The sequence below is a fragment of the Galeopterus variegatus genome, unplaced genomic scaffold (genome assembly GCF_000696425.1).
Source record: "Galeopterus variegatus unplaced genomic scaffold, G_variegatus-3.0.2 Scaffold11887, whole genome shotgun sequence".
Lineage (NCBI taxonomy): Eukaryota > Metazoa > Chordata > Mammalia > Dermoptera > Cynocephalidae > Galeopterus > Galeopterus variegatus.
The window spans coordinates 23,459-34,883 of record NW_007737998.1 but is presented as its reverse complement, the minus strand read 5'-3'; positions in this window follow the sequence as shown (position 1 = coordinate 34,883).

The window sequence follows — 11,425 nt, the reverse complement described above, 5'->3', positions numbered from 1 at the left end:
AAAAGACAAGTGTCCATCTAAACATAATGAAATCTTGCAAAATGTGTATGAAAACAAGAATTTGACCAAATAATTAAATTTTTCTTCTTAAAAAAATCAAATAAATATTATAGAGAAGAACTCAATAGATTTAGCCGTAGGAAATCTAAATTATTAAATTTAAGCATACAACTAAAGAAAATGGGTATGTCACCAGTGTGAATCTGGCCCTCACATAATGGTCATGAGGGGTGACAATTAGCTTTGTATCTCATGAATATTCTTAATTAAAAAAAGAAAAGAAAAGAAAAACTGGAATATAACTGTCCACTCTGTGAAGATGACAGAAGCTACTCTGAGCCGACTCACCTAGGCATACCATCTCTATTCTGTACTCACTGAGCAGGAGGCTGCCCAGGTCTGCTAGGAGGCTGCTTAGATTTGCTAGCCAGAGCCTCTTCTTGGCCAGAACTGATTCCCACCTGCTGCTCCAAAAGGCTCCAGGAGGGCCAGACCCCGAGAAGCAAGGACCATAGATCAGTCTCCTGAGTCCACAGACCGGGCCTTAGTGTCAAGATCACACCCTGCGGGCCTCAGCCCAGCCATCTGGCCCTGCTGACCATACCCAGCACTGACTCTGTGTTCATTTGTCAAAAACTAATTCCAACTCCTGCTCAATTTTTGAAATTTACTTCAGCTGTCAGTGTAGGAACCATGCTCAGATACTATTTCATTTTTAGATCAACTTAGTAAAAATGCTGCTCTTGGCAACCCATCCTCCCCAAGCATCCCCACAATTAAACCACATATGAGCTCTGAAAATAAATAAATAAATACACAAGCAAACAAACAAATAAATAAATTGGACTATAAAATATTGTAGAGTGTATAAAGTATGTGCCAGAGTTCAAGATATGGAAAAACATACCCATAACTGGAGTTCAGCAGGAGAGGAAGGAATGAAGTGGATTCCATTTATGAATAGAAAATAGTCCATAATTTTTCAAAACAGTTGAAGGATATCAAACCATATATTCTAAAAGTCCTATATTTCCAAGAGAAAAAAAGTACGATAAAATCACATCTAAGCATAACTCACCAACTAAAAATTAAATGCAGAGCCAAAATCTCAACCTAGCCAAAGAAAACAAACATGTTACCTACAAAGAGTCCTCAACAGAAACTAAGAAAGCTGAAAGAAAATGTGATGATATTTTAAGAATGTATTACAATTACAAAGCTATCAATCTAGAATTTCACACAATCAAAAATTCCCAGATAATAAAATAAAATAAACAAATATAATAATAAATACATACATGTTTTTAAATAAAATAAAAATAAGTGTCCAGATAAGTAAATAGTGAGAAAATTTATATTAATCAAGTATGAATATAAGAAACAATAGATTTGTTTAGACAGAAGGAAAGTGATCCAGACAAAAATATGGCCACAAAAGAATCAAATTCATTGAAAAATATAAATGAATATTAATTGAACACAAATAACAATAATTGCTTTTTAGGTTTACATATAAAGAAAATGAAATACATGAAACAAAAATGACAAAACACTGAGTACCAAAATAGCTAACTCTAAGGTCCCAGCTTTATTAGGAAAGAAGTAAAAGCAATATATACTGCAATAGACTATAATAAGTCATTGTGGCTAAAAAAAAGACACAAAAAAGTGTAGTGAGTAATGGAACAAATGAAAGTAAAAAAGTCAAATTTTAGAAAGCTATTCAGTGGTGATATCTTCTTTAACCCAGCAATTCCGTTTCTAGGTATACCCAACTGGTATGTTCATTTTGATTGATAGATCAGAGGAAGGCAAAGTGTTTCTATAAAGAACAAGATGGTAAACGCTTTAGCCTTTGCAGGTCATACAGTCTGTGTCTGAATTACTCATTCTGCCAATGCAGTGTCAATGCAGCCACAGACCATACACAAGTGAATGAATGTGGATGTTCTCCAGTAAAATTACATCTAGCAAAACAAGTGAAGGACGAGTTTGCATACCCCTGGTTTGGATTATTATTCAAGAGAAGTTATTCGTTCATCTTTCACCTTTAAGGCAGGAGTATTCCTTCCTTTCCCTTAGAGTAGAGCTACCATTGTCACTTATTTTGCTCTTACTATAGACATAGTGTTTTTTGGGGCCCATTGCCTTTGGGCTTGGCCATGTTATTTTAATAGGCCAGTATAGCAGAGGTATGAGCATGCACATCTGAGCTTTCCCTGTTAAGCTCTTGCAATTTTACCTGCACAAGATGCACCTGGAAGCTACCCATACAAGGAAAATGACAGAAACATGGAGAAGGCTTAAAACCAATCCACAAATAGAGTTATGCCAAGATTATGTTGGCCAGATCCCAGCCAACCCACAAACACATGAGCAAGAAATAAATGATAATGCCATATGATGCAAATTTGTTTATTTTCAGTGCAATATGATTATAGCAATAACTGTCTTGGATACATTCATAAGTATATAGACTCTTTTTCAAAGTAGTTGTATAATTTAGCATTTCTACCAGCGTGAGCAAGATTTCCTGTTGCTTCACATGTCCGGCAGCATTTGATGCTGTCACTGTTTTGAATTTTAGTCATTCTTATAGGCATGTAGTGGTATCTCACTGTTTTAATTTGCAATTCCCTAATGGAATGAAATGTTGAACATTTTTATATGCTTATTTGCAATATGTATACATTTTTTGGTGAGATGTCTACCAATCTTTTGCCCATATTTTAATTGAGTTGCGTGTTTTCTTATTTTTGAGAAAATCACATCAAATTAAAGCCACACAACATGACAGTAGGAATCCTGACATAGTAGCAATGTAATCTTGGGTATGAAGACCTCATTTCACCTCACAAATTAAGAGATGCTGAAAGTTTTCTAAAAATGAGTGTAAAATATATAATATATATTGCATATGGTTTCCCCAATCTACTGCTGTGAGTATATAAAAGGTACTGTGCAAATGGCTACAATAAATCTGGGACATTGCTTCCTTTTCTCAACTGAATCATCCACTATTGACACCATGTACTTTTACAGCAACTTCTTTGTTGATGTAAATAATGGCTATGGTAGGAATAGATACAGCTAGTGCTACACTTCATGCTGTAGGAGATTCTGATCCTATGAATTCTACTGAGGAACTTCTGGAGGAACTCGAATGATTGGACCCCTTCTCCTGTGATTCACTGGCTGTGACTGTTTCCACGGTTCTTCACTTGGAAATCTATTAACCTAGTAATGGCCAACCAATCTTAACTTACAAGAAAGTTAGGAGCAGGGAAGGGAAAGGTTCCAAATTGTCATGTTTATCCCTATTGATTAAAACCATTTGAAATATGTTGTAATTTATAGAAATTTTTTCTGTTAAATTATACTTTTAAGTAGAGTTGTGGGTAAATGGGGAGGAAGAGGGAGGCTGGGGATAATTGGGTGGGGGACACAGGGTACAAATGCAATTTGTGGTGATGGGTATGCTGCCAGCATGAATCTAGCCCTCACATCAAGGGAACAGGAGTGACAATCAGCTTTGTATCTCACAAATATTCATAACAAATAATAAATAAATAAATAAATAAGATTTCACCGGCAGAAAACTTAAGCTTCATTTTAAAACCAACATCCTCATTATCGCTATTGCTTTATTTTCAATTAGCTTTCTTCATTTCATCAGATTTAAGTGATTATGACTGGATGCAATACCTTATTTGCCTCCAAAAGGTCTTTCTAGGCAACACTAATGTAAATCTGTACATTCATGTATACCTCTAGCCACTGCTATCATCAACACCTTCACCATACTAAAACCTTATCTTCATAAGCTATAATTTTAACTAATAATTATTTTAATGTATTAACAATACTTTACACACTGGGATCCCAATTTTCTACCATTTTATTTTGTTCTTTCTGTTCTTATCCTCTTCCTGACACTTCACATTTGGATTGAATTATGTATTGCTTTGCTTCTGTGTATAAGTATTTTGATTGTTCCACATCCAATATTTTTCGAACAAGGCTACCTTTACAACCATCAGGAACAACTCCATTTGATGATATTTCAGCGAAAATTATCTAATTTTTGTTAAATAGGTTGATCATTTTTTATTTGACTTTCATTATACTTCAGAATTTTATGCAAATTAAGAATATAGGTGTTCTCATGAAAAGTAACTTATTTTCAGAAACTAACAGTTTATATTTTGGCTATTTCAAATTTATAATCATTGTTTGAAAAAATCTTCAATTGAAATAAGACATTTGCTTGCTTAGTATTATGAGAAGTTATGTCTCAGTCTCTGTAACATAGCAAAGCAATTTTAGTCCATTTTTCTTCCAACATGATAAGTATTTTTAATAGTCTTTTGAAATTTCCATGTCCTCATGATATGTGCGTGGAAAACAATTATACTAAAAAACAAAGAAGAGAAGGAACAGAGAAAATGAATAGAAAACAAATAATAAAATGCATATGTAAATTCTTATGTATCAATAATTACCTAATATATAAATGTTTTGAAAATGCCTATTAAAAGACAGAGGTAAGAAGAGTGGAAAAAACTACATGCTCCAACAATATGCTGTCTACAAAAAACTCACTTCAAAAATTACGTAGGTAATGTCACCCACTCATTAGCTTTGTATCTCATTAATATTCACAGTTAAAAATATTATGTAGGTAGGCTTAAAGTGAAATAATGGAAAACTACATAACATGCAAACATTAATCAATAAAAATATAGAAATAACTGTCCGTGCCATTTCTGATGTAGTGAATTAACTCTGCAGCAGCCAGGGCCACTGTGGTCATGAGCTGATCCTCCCATTAATTAATCCACAGCCACCAAAGCTGCTGAGGTAGTTTGACAGGCAGCTGCAAACCCCAGAGCCAATGCTTCCACAGCAAATTGACCTTGCAATCACGAGGGCCACTGAAGACAAGAGTGGGGCAATTGCAGCCATCATTGCTGCTGTTGTCAACATGAGGTAACTCTGCTGCCACCTAGGACAACACCAAGGACACCACAGATGAGAGTGAAGCAGTTCTAACCACCCACAACACTGCTGCCCCCATGAGGTGATCCCCCTGCTGCTGCAGACACCACAGAGGCATCAGAGGCTGTTGCAGCTAATAGCACCACTGCCACCCCTCAAGGTAACCCCACTTCCTCTGTGGTCATGGTAGAAGGGAGTGACGCAAGTGCAGCCTCTGGCAATACTGCTGCCTCCATGAAGTAACACCACTGTCACTGCAGACACAGCAAACTCAAGGGGGGCAGTTGTATCTGACAGTGCTATTGGCACTCTTACAAGTAACCCCCCTACTGCTATTGACACTGTAGAACAAAGGAGACAACTGCAGCCACTAGTGTGGCTACTGCCTCCATAAGTTAACCCAGCTGACATTGCAGTCACTGTTGCTGCACAGGCAGCAGCAGAGGTCACTACGGCCAAGCAAGTGGCTATTGCAACCACCACTGCTGCAATCACTGCAACTACCAGCACTGCCAGATATCCCTCATCTTTGTGCAAGCAGCCTACCATTGCTAGAGCCACTGCTGCCATGCAGGTAGCCTGCCAAAGCTACGATCATGAAAACCACCACCACAAGGGTGGCCTGCTACCACAGCAGTAGCCATAGCAGCCACCACAGCTGTGCACAAAGAAAACCAATCACTCATCTGAATTGATACGAAGAGAGCCACCAGTGGAGTTTGGGAAAAGAGAGTAATAAAAGAAACAACTGCTCTTCCAATGGCTAAACATCAATGTAACAATATTAAAAATATGAAAAAATAAGAAAATATGAGTGCAGCAAAGGAATATAAGGACTCTCAAGGGCCAGAACCCATAGAGCAAGAAATGCTTGAAATGACTGAAAAGGAATTCCAAATAAAAATCTTAAGGAAACTTAATGAGGTACAAGAAGATGCAGTTAGACAACACAATGAACTGAGTAAAACTATACAGGATATGAAGGAGGAACTCCACAAAGAGATTAATACATTAAAAAAAGAAGGCAGAAGAACTCATGGAACTGAAGGAGTCATTCAATGAAATAAAAAACACAACTGAAAGCGTAAGCGGCAGGCTAGAGCAAGCAGAAGAAAGAATTTCTCATCTTGAAGTCAATCTCTTTGAAATAAAACAGGCAGACCAAAACAAAAAGGTAAAAAAAAATATTTTTAAATGAAGATTATCTAAGAGAGATAGCCAGTAACCTTAAGTACACAAAAATCTGAATCATGGGTATTCTTGAAGGAGAGGAGAAAGGAAAATGCATTGAGAACATATTTAATGAAATAATAGCAGAAAATATCCAAGGTATAGGAACAGACATGTACCCTCAGATTCAAAAGGCTCAAAGGTCCCCAAACAGTTGCAACCCCAAAATGTCCTCCCCAAGACACATTGTAGTCAAACTGTCCAAGGTCAAAACAAAAATAGAATCCTAAAAACAGCAAGAGAAAAGCGTCAAGTCACATAAAAAGGAGTCCCCATCAGACTAATAAGACTTCTCAATAGAAACTCTATGAGCCAGAAAAAAAGGTGATGATATATTCAAAATACTAAAGGAAAAAAATTCCAGCCAAGAATATTATTTCCAGTAAAGCTATCATTCAGAAATGAAGTAGATATAGTGCATTTCCTAGACTAACAAAATCTATGAGAGCTCACCACTACACAATGAACCCTACAAGAAATACTGAAGGGAGTCTGGCATCTGGAATCCAAAAAATGATAATCACTTCCATGAATACATGAGAAAGGACAAAACCCACTAATAGCACAAAAATGCAAATGAGAAAGAGAAAGAAACTGTATCTTGCCACCTCAAAAACCAAAATCATGGAAGAAAAATAATGAAAGTGGAAGAAAGAAACAAAAGATATTCAAACTATCAAACTATCCAAATGAAAATTGATAAAATGCAGAAGTAACACAATACTTTTCAGTGACAACCCTAAACATAATGGATTAAATTCCCCACTCAAAAGACACAGATTGGCTGAGTGGATTAAAAAGCCAGAACCTACTATATGCTGTTTCCAAGAGACCCAACTCACCTGTAAAGACACATAAAGTTTAAGAGTGAAGGGATGGAGAAAGATATATCACACAAATAGAAATCAAAAACAAGCAGGAGTATCAATTCTCATATTGGATATAAACCAAAAACTATAAAAGAGACAAAGAAGGCCATTATATAATGATAAAGGGATCTATCCAGCAAGAAGACATAATAATCATAAATATATATGCACCCAGCATTGTTGCGACCAGGTATATAAAGCAAACACTGTTAGATTTAGGAAAGAGATAGACCCCAATGCACTAATCATAGGGGACCTAAACACTCCTCTCTCAACATTGGACAGATCATCTATACAACAAATCAATAGAAAAACACAGGACTTAAACCACATCTTAGGTCAATTGAAATTGGCAACTATCTACAGAACATTTCATCTAACAACTACAGAATATACATACTTCTCACAAGTTCATGGAACATTCTCCAGGATAGACAATATGCTAGGTCACAAAACAAACCTCAACAAATTTTAAAAATTTGAAATTATTTCAAGTATCTTTTCAGACCACAATGTATTAAAACTAGAAATCAACAACAAAACAAAACTCAAAACTACACAAACACATGGAAATTAAACAACATGCTCCTGAATGGGTCCAAGATAAAATTAAACAAGATAAAATCAAAAAATTTCTCAAAACTAATGGAAATGATGAAACATCACATCAAAACAAGTGGGATGCTGCAAAAGCAGTTCTAAGAGTGAAGTTTTTTGCATTAAATGCTTACATCAAAAGAATGGAAAGATTTCAAATGAACAACTTAACACTATATCTCAAATAATTAGAAAAGCAAGAACAATACAATCCCATATGTAGCAGACAGAAAGAAATAATTAAGATCAGAGCAGAACTAAATAAAATAGAACCCCCCCCAAAAAATACAAATTATCAACCAAACAAAAAGTTGGGTTTTTGAGAAGATAAGTAAAATAGACAAACCATTAGCCAGACTAAATAAAGAAGAGAGAAGAACCAAATAACAACGATTAGAGAGGAAAAAGGAGACATAACAACAAAACCACAGAAATTAAAAGAATCATTAGAGACTATTTAGAACAACTATACACCAACAGATTTGAAAACCTGGAGGAAATGGACAAATTTCTAGACATATACAAATTACCAATACTAAACCAAAAAGAAACAGATAACTTGAACAGACCATTAACAAGCAAAGAGATTGAAGCAGTAATCAGCAGTTTTCCAACCAAAAAAGCCAAGGACCAGATGGCCTACTGCTGAATTCTATCAAACATTTAAAGAAGAATTAATACCAATTATCTTCAAAGTATTCCAAAAATTGAAACAGAGGCCATTCTCCCAGTCTCATTCTATGAGGCCACTACACCCTGAGAGCAAAGCCAGACAAAGATTCAACAAGAAAAAAGAAAACTATAAGCCAATATTTTTGATGAACATACATGCAAAAATTCTCAACAAAATATTAGTATATAGTATACAACAACACATCAAATACTTATAACCATGATCAAGTGAGATTCATCCCAGGGGATGCAAGGATGACTCAACATATGCAAATCAACAAATGTGATAGCCCACATCAACAAAATCAAGGACAAAAATCATAAGATTATCTCAGTAAAAGCAGAAAAAGCATTTAACAAAATTCAACATCCCTTCCTGATAAATACTCTCAGCAAATTAAGTATAGACAGAAAGTATCTCAGTGCAATAAAATCCATCTACTACAAGACCACCACCAATATCCTACACAGGAACAAGAAAAGTATGTCACTCTTACCACTCCTATATAACATAGTACTGAAAGTACTAGCCAGAGCAATCAGGAGAAATAAATAAAGGGCACCTAGATTGGAAAGGACAAAGTCAAACAGTCCCTATTTGCAGATGACATGATCATATATATAGAAAAACCTGAAGACTAACAAACATATCTTAGAGATGATAAAAGATTTTAATAAAGTTGCAGGATACAAAATCAGCATGCAAAAATCCATAGTATGCATATACTCCAACAACGAACTAGCAGGAAAAAAATCAAGAAAGCAAGCACATTTTCAATACTCATGCAAAAATATAAAATACCTAGGAATCAACTTAACCAAGGAGGTGAAAGATCTCTTCAACAAGAACTACAAATCACTGTTGAAAGAAATTAAAGAGGACACAAAAAGATGGAAAGACATTCTTTCCTCCTAATTGGAAGAATTAACATTGTGAAAACGTCCATACTACCCAAACTTATCCACAGATTCAATGTAATTCCCATCAAAATACTGATGACATTCTTCACAGAAATAGAAAAAAACAAGCCTAACGTTCATAACAACAACCAAAGACACTATGAAGGTTAATTCTAGGTGTCAAGTTGATTAGATGAAGAAATGCTGAGAAACCTGTTAAAGCTATCTTTTTAGATGTGTCCATTAGGGTGTTTCTGGCAAAGATTAGTATGACAGCCTGAGTGGATTGGGTGCGAAAGACCCTCCCTCAGTGTGGGCAGGGACCATCCAAGCCTCTGGGGGCCCAGAGAGAACAAAGGACAGAGAAAAAGGGTGAAATTCTCTCTCTATCTACTAGAGCTGTAATACACTTTTCTCTCCTGCCTGTGGACATCAGAGATTGAGACTTCAGCTTTTGAGTTTCAGGGCTTATACCAAGGACACCATCTGATTACCTGGTTCTGAGGCCTTTGGACTTGGACTGAGCCATGCTACCAGCATCCAGTTTGCAGACAGCCTATCTTGGGGATTTTTCTTAATAACCACATGAGCTAATTCCCCTAATAAATTACCTTTCATATATTCATAACATATCCCATTGATTCTGTCTCTCTGGAAAACCCTGACTAATACACACACCAAATAGCCAAAGCAATCTTGAGCAAAAAATATATAAATAAAGCTGGAGGCATAACACTACCTGACTTGAAACTATACTACAAACTATAGTATCCAATAGAGCATGGTACTGGATAAAAACAGACACTCAGATCAATGGAACAGAATAAAGAACCCAGGAATCAACCCACAAACCTATAGCCAATTGATCTTCAACAAAGGCAACAAGAACATACATTGGGGAAAAGACTGCTTCTTCAATTAATGGTGTGGGAAAACTGGGCATCCATATATAGAAAAAAATGAAACTAGACATGTACCTCTCACTATATACCAAAATAAATTCAAAATGGATTAAAGACCTAAATATAAGACCTGAATCTATAAAACCCCTATAAGAAAACACAGAATAAACACTTCAGGAAGTTGGCCTGGGCAAAGACTTTATGAACATGACCCCTAAAACACAGGCAACAAAAGGAAAAATAAACAAATGGGATTATATCAAACTATGAAGCTTCTGCACAGCAAAAGATACAATTAACAGAGTGAAAAGACAAACTACAGAGTGGGAGAAAATACTTTCAAACTATGCATCTGACAGAGGGCTAATATCCAGGATATACAAGGAATTCAAATAACCTAACAGTAAAGAAAAACAAATAACCCAATTAAAAAATGGGCAAAGGAACTGAATAGGCATTTCTTAAAGGAAGATATACAAATGTCCAACGGACAAATTAAAAACTGCTTGACATCACTCAGCATCAGGGAAATGCAAATCAAAACCACATTAAGAAACCATCTCACCCAGTTAGACTGGCTGTCATCAAAAAGATGCAGAACAACAAATGCTGATGAGGATGAAGAGAAAAGAGAACCCTCCTACACTGTTGGTGGGACTGTGAGTTGGTGGAGCCATTATGGAAAATGGTAGAGAGACAACTTCAGATTGAACTGCCATACGATCCAGCAATTCAACTGCTGTGTATATACCCAAGGGAATGGAAAGCACCATGTACATGAGGTACCTGCATCCCCATGTTCATCACAGCTCTATTTACAATAGCCAAGATTTGGAATCAATCTAAATGTACATTGACAGATGACTGGATACGGAAATATGGTATATATACACAATGGAATATTATGCTGCCACAATAAGGAATGAAATGTTGCCATTTGCAGCAACACGGATGAACTTAAAGAAAATCATATTAAGTGAAATAAGCCAAGCACAGAAAGAGAAATACCATATGTTCTCATAAGTGGAAGCTAAAAGAATAAACCAATAAACAAAAGAAAGAAAACAAACAAACAAGATTCACAATAATACACTGAACTTTCAAAAGGAGAACTTGGGTTACTAGAAGCAGGAAGGGAAGGGGAGGGAGGAATTGTTCAAGCACCATAAATAGCAATGACAGTATATATTATTGAATATAATAATTATTCTGATTGGAGCATCACATATTGCTCATGAGTAATGATATTCTACTCTG